This window comes from Argentina silus (assembly GCF_951799395.1).
Source record: "Argentina silus genome assembly, chromosome: 21".
In the NCBI taxonomy this organism is placed as follows: Eukaryota; Metazoa; Chordata; class Actinopteri; order Argentiniformes; family Argentinidae; genus Argentina; species Argentina silus.
Genome location: NC_139675.1, coordinates 6,906,123 through 6,916,631, shown reverse-complemented (window position 1 = coordinate 6,916,631; position 10,509 = coordinate 6,906,123). Strand labels below are relative to the sequence as shown.

General features: G+C 38.7%; 1 long non-coding RNA gene across 1 annotated transcript; it reads left to right on the top strand.

The window, feature by feature from the left end:
• The first annotated feature begins 4,806 nt into the window (after positions 1 to 4,806).
• On the top strand, positions 4,807 to 7,923 carry LOC310821103. The gene is made up of 3 exons (XR_014554855.1): positions 4,807 to 4,986; positions 6,748 to 6,876; positions 7,122 to 7,923. It is a non-coding gene; the product is annotated as an uncharacterized lncRNA (long non-coding RNA).
• Positions 7,924 to 10,509: the final 2,586 nt, after the last annotated feature.

Genomic DNA, 10,509 nt, shown 5'->3' with positions numbered 1-10,509 from the left:
TAACAATGGTAATAATCCGGCAGCATCACAGTTAATCATAATTTAAGCAGTTTCACAATTTAGGGAACGGGGCTGAGGTGATATGGCTCTGTTCTGGTCGATGTGAGATTGAGAGTGTGGCCTGTCTGAATAGCAGTCTCTGGCAGCCAATCACAGAATTTAGGGGACGTGGCAGTATTTTGTCACCAGGTAAAAAAAGGTGGTTGTAAAAGAGGAGGAAGCAATGGCATTTGTAGTATGGTTCCCTTTTCCCGTAACAGGTGTGCGTAATGAGACTCATAAGGAATTTAGCATATTGTCTGGTCATAGAAAATGTGAGATACAGCGTGTGTAAAGATTAGATCAATGCACACGTAACTGCAATGAGGTGGACATTGCAGTTACGATTGTTACCCCGTTACCCTATACCCGTTATTATTATTTCTTAGTCCACTTATTAAGTGTGTACCTTTGTTGATGGAGCATGGTTTTCTCCACCAACCTCACCAAGTCAATTTCCTGTATGTGCAAATATACTTGGCCAAATAAAAAAATTAAAAGAATTCTGATTCTGATTGAGAATGTAAGAACGTTTTATTCACATGAATAACAATTTAGGCCTATTTCTAAATGCTGCTCCAAGTATTAGCTTAGTAACCATAAACATCGTATGCCGTTCTATAAAAACATCGTATGAGTCGGCTACAGTCGGCTAGTTGGTCTTGCATTAGGCCTAATCATGTTTACAGTTTCGTTATGCAATGACTGGATACAGGTGAAAGCAATGTTTTTTATAACGATATTCTCGATGACAAGGTGTAATGCAATCGTTTTTTTTTTTTTTTTTTTTTTTTTTACATTTTTCTACATTACATTATAAAAAGTATGTTTAGGTTGGCTCCGATGTCGAACGGCCATCGTAAGTATTTGGAAAGGGCGTGTGTTTTAAGGCGATATTGTTAAAAAAGGTTTTTCGATCCCACTTTAAATACTGGCCACTTTTATGCCTTTATTTTATGTGAATGAAAGTCTTAAAAGTGGAGGTTCGCGGAAAAGTCGGACCGTTTTTTGTATCCCCAAACAACATGCGCTGTTCAAAGTGACACGACCAATAACATGAATATCAGGATTTGTTTTCGTTTTGACCAGCAAATTTAAAACTAGTTTGTCATGTCTTATCATCAATTAATTTATATTCCATTGGGTAAAACGACAACCTATCCTGAAAACCTATTCGCATATTTTTGTTTCCTCTTTTCGTCTCTTTTAATTAATGATTATAAATTAGCCAGATGTATTTCGTTTCTCAATATATATATATATAATTAACGTTATATATGGTTTTAGGCCTATAGGTATAATAATATAAACGATACGGCATATAGTATACCGCACCGGTAGACCGAAAGAATTCAGAATCAATTGTGTAATCGCTAAAATTACTTGGAAATACGTTTTACCCAGCGGAATATAAGCTAAATTCACTACTGGCTATTACCGCGGATGTATTATACCGGGTAATTAATGATACAGCAGAGATTACCAGATGGTTTGTGTAGGACTATAGTTTACTCTTTAGAAAATAATAATAATAATAATAATAATAATAATAATAATAATAATAATAATAATAATAATGCATTATTTTGTATAACGCTTTTCTCAGTACTTAAATCCACTACATTCCATGGAGAGAACAATAATAGATTGATAAATAAAAAGTAAAACAAAAGCAGTCAGTAAAAAGAACAATACAAATAGTTAAATATTAAACACAAGTTTAAAAAGATGAGTTTTGAGATTTCGGGTTAGGGTCGTTTGAAGGAGTCTTCTTGACACACACACACACACACGCACACACACAAACCATACTCGGTTTAGTACACGCACACACACACGCACACCCCAAAGACAGTTTGATATACACACACACAGGCCCATTTAAAACTCTAATGCCAGTCACGTTCTCAGTATTTGTCCAAGGGTTCTGTCGTCGCGCAATGATTGGCCTCACATACCGTCGAGGCTGACTAACGCCCAACCACATCGACATCGAAGTGCATTCATGGGTAGATAATTCCGCGTGCACAGATTCCCAACATATAACAGTCATTGTACGTGTCACCGCCACTATTTTATAAACATAAAATGATACACAAATGGTTATGATGGCGATTATGTAATCCTACAGTTATAACTCCAGTGATTTGTGTTCTTATCGTGGCCTATTCTTAACACGTTTGGTAGGAACGTCAATCTTGGAAATAGTTTTTGTGTTGTGTTAAATGTGTTTAGATGCATATTACATGCACAACAATGGAATATAATCCTAAATGGATCAATTTTATATGGTTTTGGTTGACTGATCAATGTTCGACAATATAAATATTAGGATTTTGTCAGGTTTGTTCTTAGCATTATTGTGTTTATAGCTCTTTTGGGGTTTTGTCTGATTTCAGTCCAGCTACACTCATTGTAGTCAAGAAAAAAAGAAAATAATACTTGAAATCGAAATTGAAATCTTAACACTGTCCTTCACATGAGTATGAGGAATGTCATCACGCACCTGCCATTTCCTGTGTCACGGAGACAGGGTGTGACTCACAGTCAATCAGAGCTCTCGTCTCATCTCGTAAAAGCTGTTTATCACCACATGACCATTTAGATAAGAAATGCAAATAAACGGGTTTGCAGGTTGGTGAGTGACGGTGATGATAGGCCTCAGTCCTAAGAGTTGTGGTTTTGAGTTCAAGTGCAGACACACACACACACACAGAGGGAGTGTGACATATCAAAACAGTCCATCCAACCATGATGTGATGGGATGGTTAATTTTTTTAGTTTCAAAGCTTTCTATGGTGCCCTGATTATAGTAGTTACAGCTATCAAGTTTGTAACACTATTATTTACATCAAGATTTTAAAAGGACACAATTTACACAGACAATATAATTTTCTTTTTACAGACAACAATCAATTATACAACAGCACTATAAGCAATGTTGTAGAGTATGTATCATGAACTGACACAGATTATCAAGCAGTCAGGCCTAAACTCTGTGGACAGGTTTTAAACAGGTTTAAACCAAGTGACGCACGATAATCTAAGGTCCCTCACAGCTCACTGATGGTAAGTAAACTCAAAAACAAGAAACTATGAGGAAGCGGAGAAGGTTTTTTCTAAGGCAACGTTACTTCACATTATCAGATAAAGCTCTCAACCACTAATGTGAAAATATGCTCTTTCACTCCATTTGCATTTGTGACAACACAATAGGTGGAATTCTAAGTAGGCCAAACCTAATGGAAAGTCGTATGCCTCTTCTCGATACTTTATGTCTGCCTCCAAAGGGAAAGTAAATTGTCAACATGTAAGTTATGATTGTTCATTTGCAATGTATGAATGCATCACGTAAATGGCCTAGTCTTGGGTTAGGGTAATGCTTGATGCCTCTCATTTGGCATGTTGGACTGCAGGAGCTCTGCAGGTCTGCTAGGCTGAGTGTCAGTGTGTATGCGTATAAACTATCAAATCAGGCTTGTCAACTTATTCTAGGAACAAAAACACAGTTTTCAAGCGGATGGTTTTTGACCAAGCAGACAAGGAGCCAAGATACTTGGAACAGTATCTTGTGGAGGTGGTGTAATGGTGTGGGGAATGTTTTTTTGGCACACTTTGGGCTCGTTAATACCAATCAATCATCGCTTGAATGCCATTGTCATGTCGTTTGGTAGGAACGTCAATCTTGTGAAATAGTTTTTGATTGATACCAATCAATCATCGCTTGAATGCCACAGCCTATTTGAGTATTGTTGCTGACCATATGCATCCCTTCATGGCCACAATTTACCCATCTTCTAATGGCTACTATGAACATGACAATGAGTAATACTTGTAATTGATTCCTATGCAAATCAGAGACCCTATAAAAACAAAGATATTAATTCAAAAATTACATGAACTATTATCCTTGCATTAAGATGGACTCATTCAACTTATTGAGTGATTTGTTGATGACATTTGTGAATTTTAGCTAATTTTAAGAGTGTCATAGCAAAGGGTCATGTACATGAGGTATTTCTGTATTTCAATTTTAATAAATTTACTGACATTTCTGAAACATGTTTTGACTTTGTCATTCTGGGGTATGGTGTGTGGATTGAGGGCAAATTCTATCTATAACACAGGGGTGCCAAATACGTCGATTACGGCGAGAGTAGTGCGGGTCGATCGCGTGACATTAAAAATGTTTCTTTCTTTTTTTACGACGGACATTTGTGCTTCAGCACGGTACGAGGCAATTGAGCCAGTGTGAGTGCGCCACTTGATTGATTTATATATATATATTTATATATACGGGATATAACATTTATAAGGGATATAAAAATGAGTGGGGGAGCTGGACCAAGTAAGAAGCCAAAAATGTATAATATATATGTATATATATATTTAGCATTTTTTTAATGTAGGTAGATCATTTTGACCTGGTCATTTTGAAAGTAGCTCGCAAGCCGAAAAAGTGTGGGCACCCCTGCTATAACACAACTAAATGTGGAAAAAGTGAAGGGGTCTGAATACTGTATATCCTAGTTTTTCGAAGTGTCTCTCTAAGGGGAAACGGATAATCATGATAATCATCTCTTCCTCATGTCTCGCAGGATTTTTTACCAGCAGGAACCTGTTATTTATCTTGATGAAAAATCAAGTGATCATGAAGTTTTGCTTGTTCTGCAAGTTCTAATGAGAGGCGCTGTGTGAATTTATTGTTTACTTTGTGGCTACCCAAACCTCTGTTTTTCAGGTTTTGGGGCAATCGAACAGATGGGCATGTTCATGCCAAGACGTGTCATTGTGTTCCTCTATTTATGTTACGGTCCCCTCTCCCAACCAACCCTCTGGCACCACCTCGAGACGGAACATAATACATTTGGACGTGGCTCATTTTCATCCAATTGTAGAAGAAAAGTAACTGGATGTAGCTTCGTCTGGTATTACTATATTCTTTAGGTGAGTGAGGAGCAATGTTTTGAAATCTGTTTCGACAGGGGAGTTTGTGCACCAGGGGATCATAAACGTATAATTGGCTGAGGAAGACATAACGGCATCCAACCTGGGTGGCACGCATCAGTCTGTTTGATTTGGACAACTGTCAGGTGCATCAGAGAATCAACAGGAAAAACTAGCGACACGCTCAACAAGTAAACCGATGATGAATTTCCACATTGTTTAAGAATAAAGAGTAAAGGTTAAGAGGAAATCATTGGTTTAGGGTTAATAGGATGCTGGTCGAGTTCTTTTAGTCGCTCCAAGAAAACAATGAAGGCAACGGACATAAGTCCTTTTAAATATGAGTTATTGTTATCCAATTATATTAAAATAGACTGATTAGATTTGGTTTGGTTGTTTGCTGTTTTGATTGTTGCTTCTCTGTATTTATCTTATTTATTTATATTTTGAGAAATTATTCAAGTCACGCACTCATGCATTTTCAAATGTAATTCATTAGTTAAATGCGCATCATCTAGGGTTAGGGTTTGTGCCTTACACTGTGGTTGATGAACAGTTTGGTGAACAGGTATTTCCCTCTTCACTTTTCAAACTGCTCAGCCAGACATTCCTGTGACTGAACGGTTTAAATTGAGCATGACCGCTTTTCACTAGCCAGCGTTTCCCAACCGTGAGAGATCGTTGGGTGTGCCGTGAGAAATTATCCAACTTCACTTTTTTTTAATTAACATTTATTAATTATTATCTGCTAATAATATGCCATTGTCGAGTGTCTGTGCTGTAATATAGTGACTGGCAGAGTAATGTAATATTCGTCCGGGTGGCAGCAGGTAGCTAATTGCCTTGTTCCTTCTTAGAGACAAGAGAATTAGTGAGGCATGCGACAGGTCGTGGTGACAGTGATGGAGAAGTTTTTCAAAAGGAAAAATGCAAACTCCGAACTGGGCCCTGGACAAGATTCTGACCCAGGTGAAGGCCCTAGTATGAGTGGTGGTAAAAAGAAAGCAAAGACGGTGAGCTCGAGGCAATACAGCGAAAGCTATCTTTCGTTCGGATTTACTTTCACCGGGAATGAGACGACACCGACTCCATTATGCTTGTTGTGTGGCGAGAAGCTGTCCAACAGCGCCATGGTGCCAAGCAAGCTTAAACGCCATCTCCAAACGAAACACCCGTCGCTTCTAAACAAGCCGATGGACTATTTTGTTCGCCTGCGTGAAAACACAGAGAAACAGGCAACTTTTATGAGAAAAACCACAAAGGTAAATGAGAAAGCCCTCAAACCTAGTTGCTGAACTCGTAGCTAAATCAAAAAAGTCCCACTCTGTGGCAGAGACATTAATACTACCTGCCTGCAAAGCCATTGTCAACGAGATGCTCGGCCCTGACGCGGTTAAAGACATAGCTAAAGTCCCTCTCTCAGATAACACAATTGCCAGGCGTATTGATGACACGTCTACAGACATCGAAAGTCATGTTTTGGGAAAGATACGCATCAGTAGGAAATTTGCGTTGCAACTTGATGAGTCTACGGATATTAGTGGACATATTAGTGGACAAAAAATGTGCGTTTTGTGGATGGAGATGCCATTAGAGACTAAGACAGAGTGTCATTTTGTAACATTTTTGGTTGGTGGTGTGCCGCAAGATTCTTCCGATGTAAAAAATGTGCCGTGGCTCAAAAAAGGTTGAAAAACACTGCACTAGACCATAGCCTACGGCAAGCGCTTCATATGCCACCCTCTCCTCCTTTGTTTGAAGTTATAGGGCACGAGCGAGAGTCCCATCGAGAGTCCCATCAAGATTTTGACGGCGGTTCTTTGCGTCTATGTGGAGATGCTCTTGTTACCACGTGCCATAGCCATCACAACAACAGCTTATGTCCATGAGGTATTTCTGTATTTAAATTTGAATAAGTTTACTGAAATTTCTAAAAACCTGTTTTCACTTTGTTTGTATTGTGTGTGGATTGATGGCAAATTCTTTTAATTTAATCCATTTTCAATTGAGTCTATAACACAACAAAATGTGGAAAAGGTGAAGGGGTCTGAATACTTTCCAAAGGCACTACATCTGCCCAGTGTTGTGACTTAAATCCACCTGTTGACCTCCATCTACCTGTTGAATCCCCACAGTGCTGGCGTGCTCCATGTCCCCAGTGGTCCACAGTGTCTTCTCCTCCCTCGGAATGACCCTGATGTTCCTTCTGCTGTCTGCTGCCATTCACTGACACTGACACCAGGGTCACCAGCATGGATCTAATGTGTTACACACACACACACACACACACACACACACACACACACACACACACACACACACACACACACACACACACACACACACCAATTATATTGTTACATGTGATATAAATCGCATGGATCTACTGTGTTATACATGCACGCACGCACACACACACACACACTGATTACATTTTTGGATATGATAGAGTATAATAAAATATAATATATGCCATTTTGCACTTTTATCCAAAGTGACTTATCATGCATGTTAATGCCATCTTACTATGAAAAAAAACAATAAAATACCAGACCGCTCCATTAGCAACTCTACCTCTCTGTCGAACAGAGTACAATAAATACATACAAATCATAATTATAATACTAAACAACAGGACATGGGTGGTCATTTTAATATTTCAAGTTCAAGTTGGTATGAGCATTATGGGCCAGTAAGATAGAAGATATTTCCGAATTCAACAATGACATGCAGATATAAAAAATAAATGTTTTAGAATGGTTTATTCGTCAATAAAATCCCTTTTGTAGGCTTAAAGATTGTCTAGAAATTGAGGAGTGGCACACACCTCACACCCATGAGCAAAAATGTATTTTTTATTTTTTTATTGTTGGCCTTAAATTGAGGACTGTGTGGTCTAATGAGATGAGAAATCAATTAACATTATACCATCATGAACCATACAATCAACGCTTAGTATTGAGTGATTGGAGTGACAGCGTGTGCTGAAGGCACTTTGTGTTAGGATTGGTAGTGAGACTTGAACCCAAGTGCGGACGATGGACATAGTACAAAATTAAGAATTTCTTTAATTAGAGGCTTGGCGCAACGCACAAAAACATATACTGTAATAAAGGGTAAAATAAAAGTGGAGAAATCCAGGCTCCATCAACAAAGGTACACACTTAATAAGTGGAATAAACGAGTTAAGAAATAATAATAATGGGTCAAAACAGGTATAGGGCAACGGGGCAAACAACTCGGTCACACGGACACAGACTGGCAGACAGGATAACTTATGTAAGGACAGAGAGAATCTCCGACAAGGACATAGGGTAACAAACAGGCTAAATATAGCAAACACAAGACAGGAAACACAGGTGATCAGAATAACTGGTGATTGGACAGCACTGGCACCGGGCCGCCAGAGGAGGGCGCCAGAGTCACCAGAACAGCAACCTCAGGTGTGACAACTTTGACCTCGCGTATCTCCAAAGTCAAGTAAGCAATTCTTGACTTTCCTTCCACTGTGTTAAAAACCGCTCGACGGCTATGCCAATATGCAAATCATTCCTGTGCAACCTTAACAGCCTGAGATAACAAATACTTTGTCATACTTGTGTTACGGTCAGAGCTAAGGAACGCAAGCGCAGGACACAGAGACAGGACACGTATATAAAAGAACCGGTTTTAATGAAGGAACAGGGGGGAACAGGAATGATAAGAAGGGCTGGGTGGCAGGTAGGCAGGACAGGTAGGCAGGACAGGTAGACAGGTAGGCAGGACAGGTGGTACTAAAGGCCAGGTACCACCGTCAAATAGGCTTTTTTCCCAACTTTACTCATATCACAATGAAACTTTACAAGCTGAAAGTATACATAAATAGAAGCTTTTTTTGAATTACATATTATTTTTTTTAATGCAAATTAGGTATTTGCTCATTAAATATGCGCTGATTTGCTTATCACACAAATCAATATTCTAGCACATTAATGAGAGTCAGATGGATTTTTTTTTTTATTGTGATCATATACCAAATGGCCAGACATTTACAGAAGGGTTTATCAAAATATTGTATTTTCATGGATTTATTTAAAATATACCACTCATATGTGTGACGGACCCTTTTTGTCCACATATTTACAGATAAAATGCCATTGTCATAAAATGACAATGATAAGATATTTTTTAAAAACCCTCCGTAAAAGTCTTGCTATAAGACCTAAGAAACAGTGTATAGAATTATGATGATCTAACTACCTTGAAGGGTGAGGAAAATGAGTTGGCGTACAGGAAGCATGTCATTTTGAGAAAACGGCTGCTAAAGATTAGTTAACGCAATAACAACAACACACTTAGCATAAAAATTACTGTTTGTCACATGAACACGTCTCTTATAGATATTATATACATATATGAATTGAGAATTAAGACATCAAATATCTTAAAAAACACTAATACATATTATTTACTAATTTTAAGCAATAAAACATTTAAAATACTGGTCTGTTTTTTTCGCAAATCGCAATAGAATTTTGTTAATGTTACCACATACAAAAACTGGTTCATTTTGCAATAGTTGACTCATCAGCTATGCCTGCCCCATATGTTACACCGTCTTTTAGCTGCTGTTGGTGGCTGTAGACTGTCTTCACAGAGTCATGGGACCTGCGCCTACGCTTGGCACACTCTGCTGACGCTGTGTCCGCTCTCACTATACGCCTCTCCTCCTCCTCTCTGATGGCATCCAGTGTCACCGAAGTGCTTTCAAGCCACAGTGTGTCCATAACATTTGAGATGGCAGTTGCACCCTCATTGATTGTGGCTACTGCCATACTGGCTGCTGCTTCCGCACGGCGTTTGCCTACAAACACCGTCTTAGGGCACCTTGACCATATCACAGAGTTCAGACACTCATTTGCGTTCTGTGTTCCCCCATGCTGCATTCTTTTCAGTAGGCTGTCACAGCTCATCCTGTGATAGACTGCCACCATTTTCTCTGCTACCTCTCTTTTCAAATAGGTATGGCCTGTCTGGGTTTTGTGGCTGGGTGGATCCTGACCATTCTCAATGGCTCGCTGGTACCAGCACCAAGATGACGAGCACCTGTTGTGATGTGGTGTCTCATCAGTGGACATAGAGTGCATAAGACCAGCCCAGATAGCCATTTTCATGGCCTCTACATCACTAAAATAATCTAATTACCATTGAACATGTCAAATGATTTATATCTTGTGTGATTAATATAACACATTTAACTTTCATAAAAACCCATGACACCTATATAACTAAATTCCCCTAATTGTCCTGAAAAATAAAATGTATTACTCTTGATAACTCATGTTTATTGGATTGTTATAAAAGAGGAATTCATGAAAAGAGGGGGGGGGGGGATTCTGAAAAACTGAAAATGGGGCTAAGACTCTTGAGGGGTAAGAATTAGCAACAAAAGTTCTGTAATGCATCTTTATGGCTAGCCTTTTTTTATACTTAAGAGCCACTCAAATATGCTTTTTTTTGTGTTTTTTTGTTTAACCAATTGAC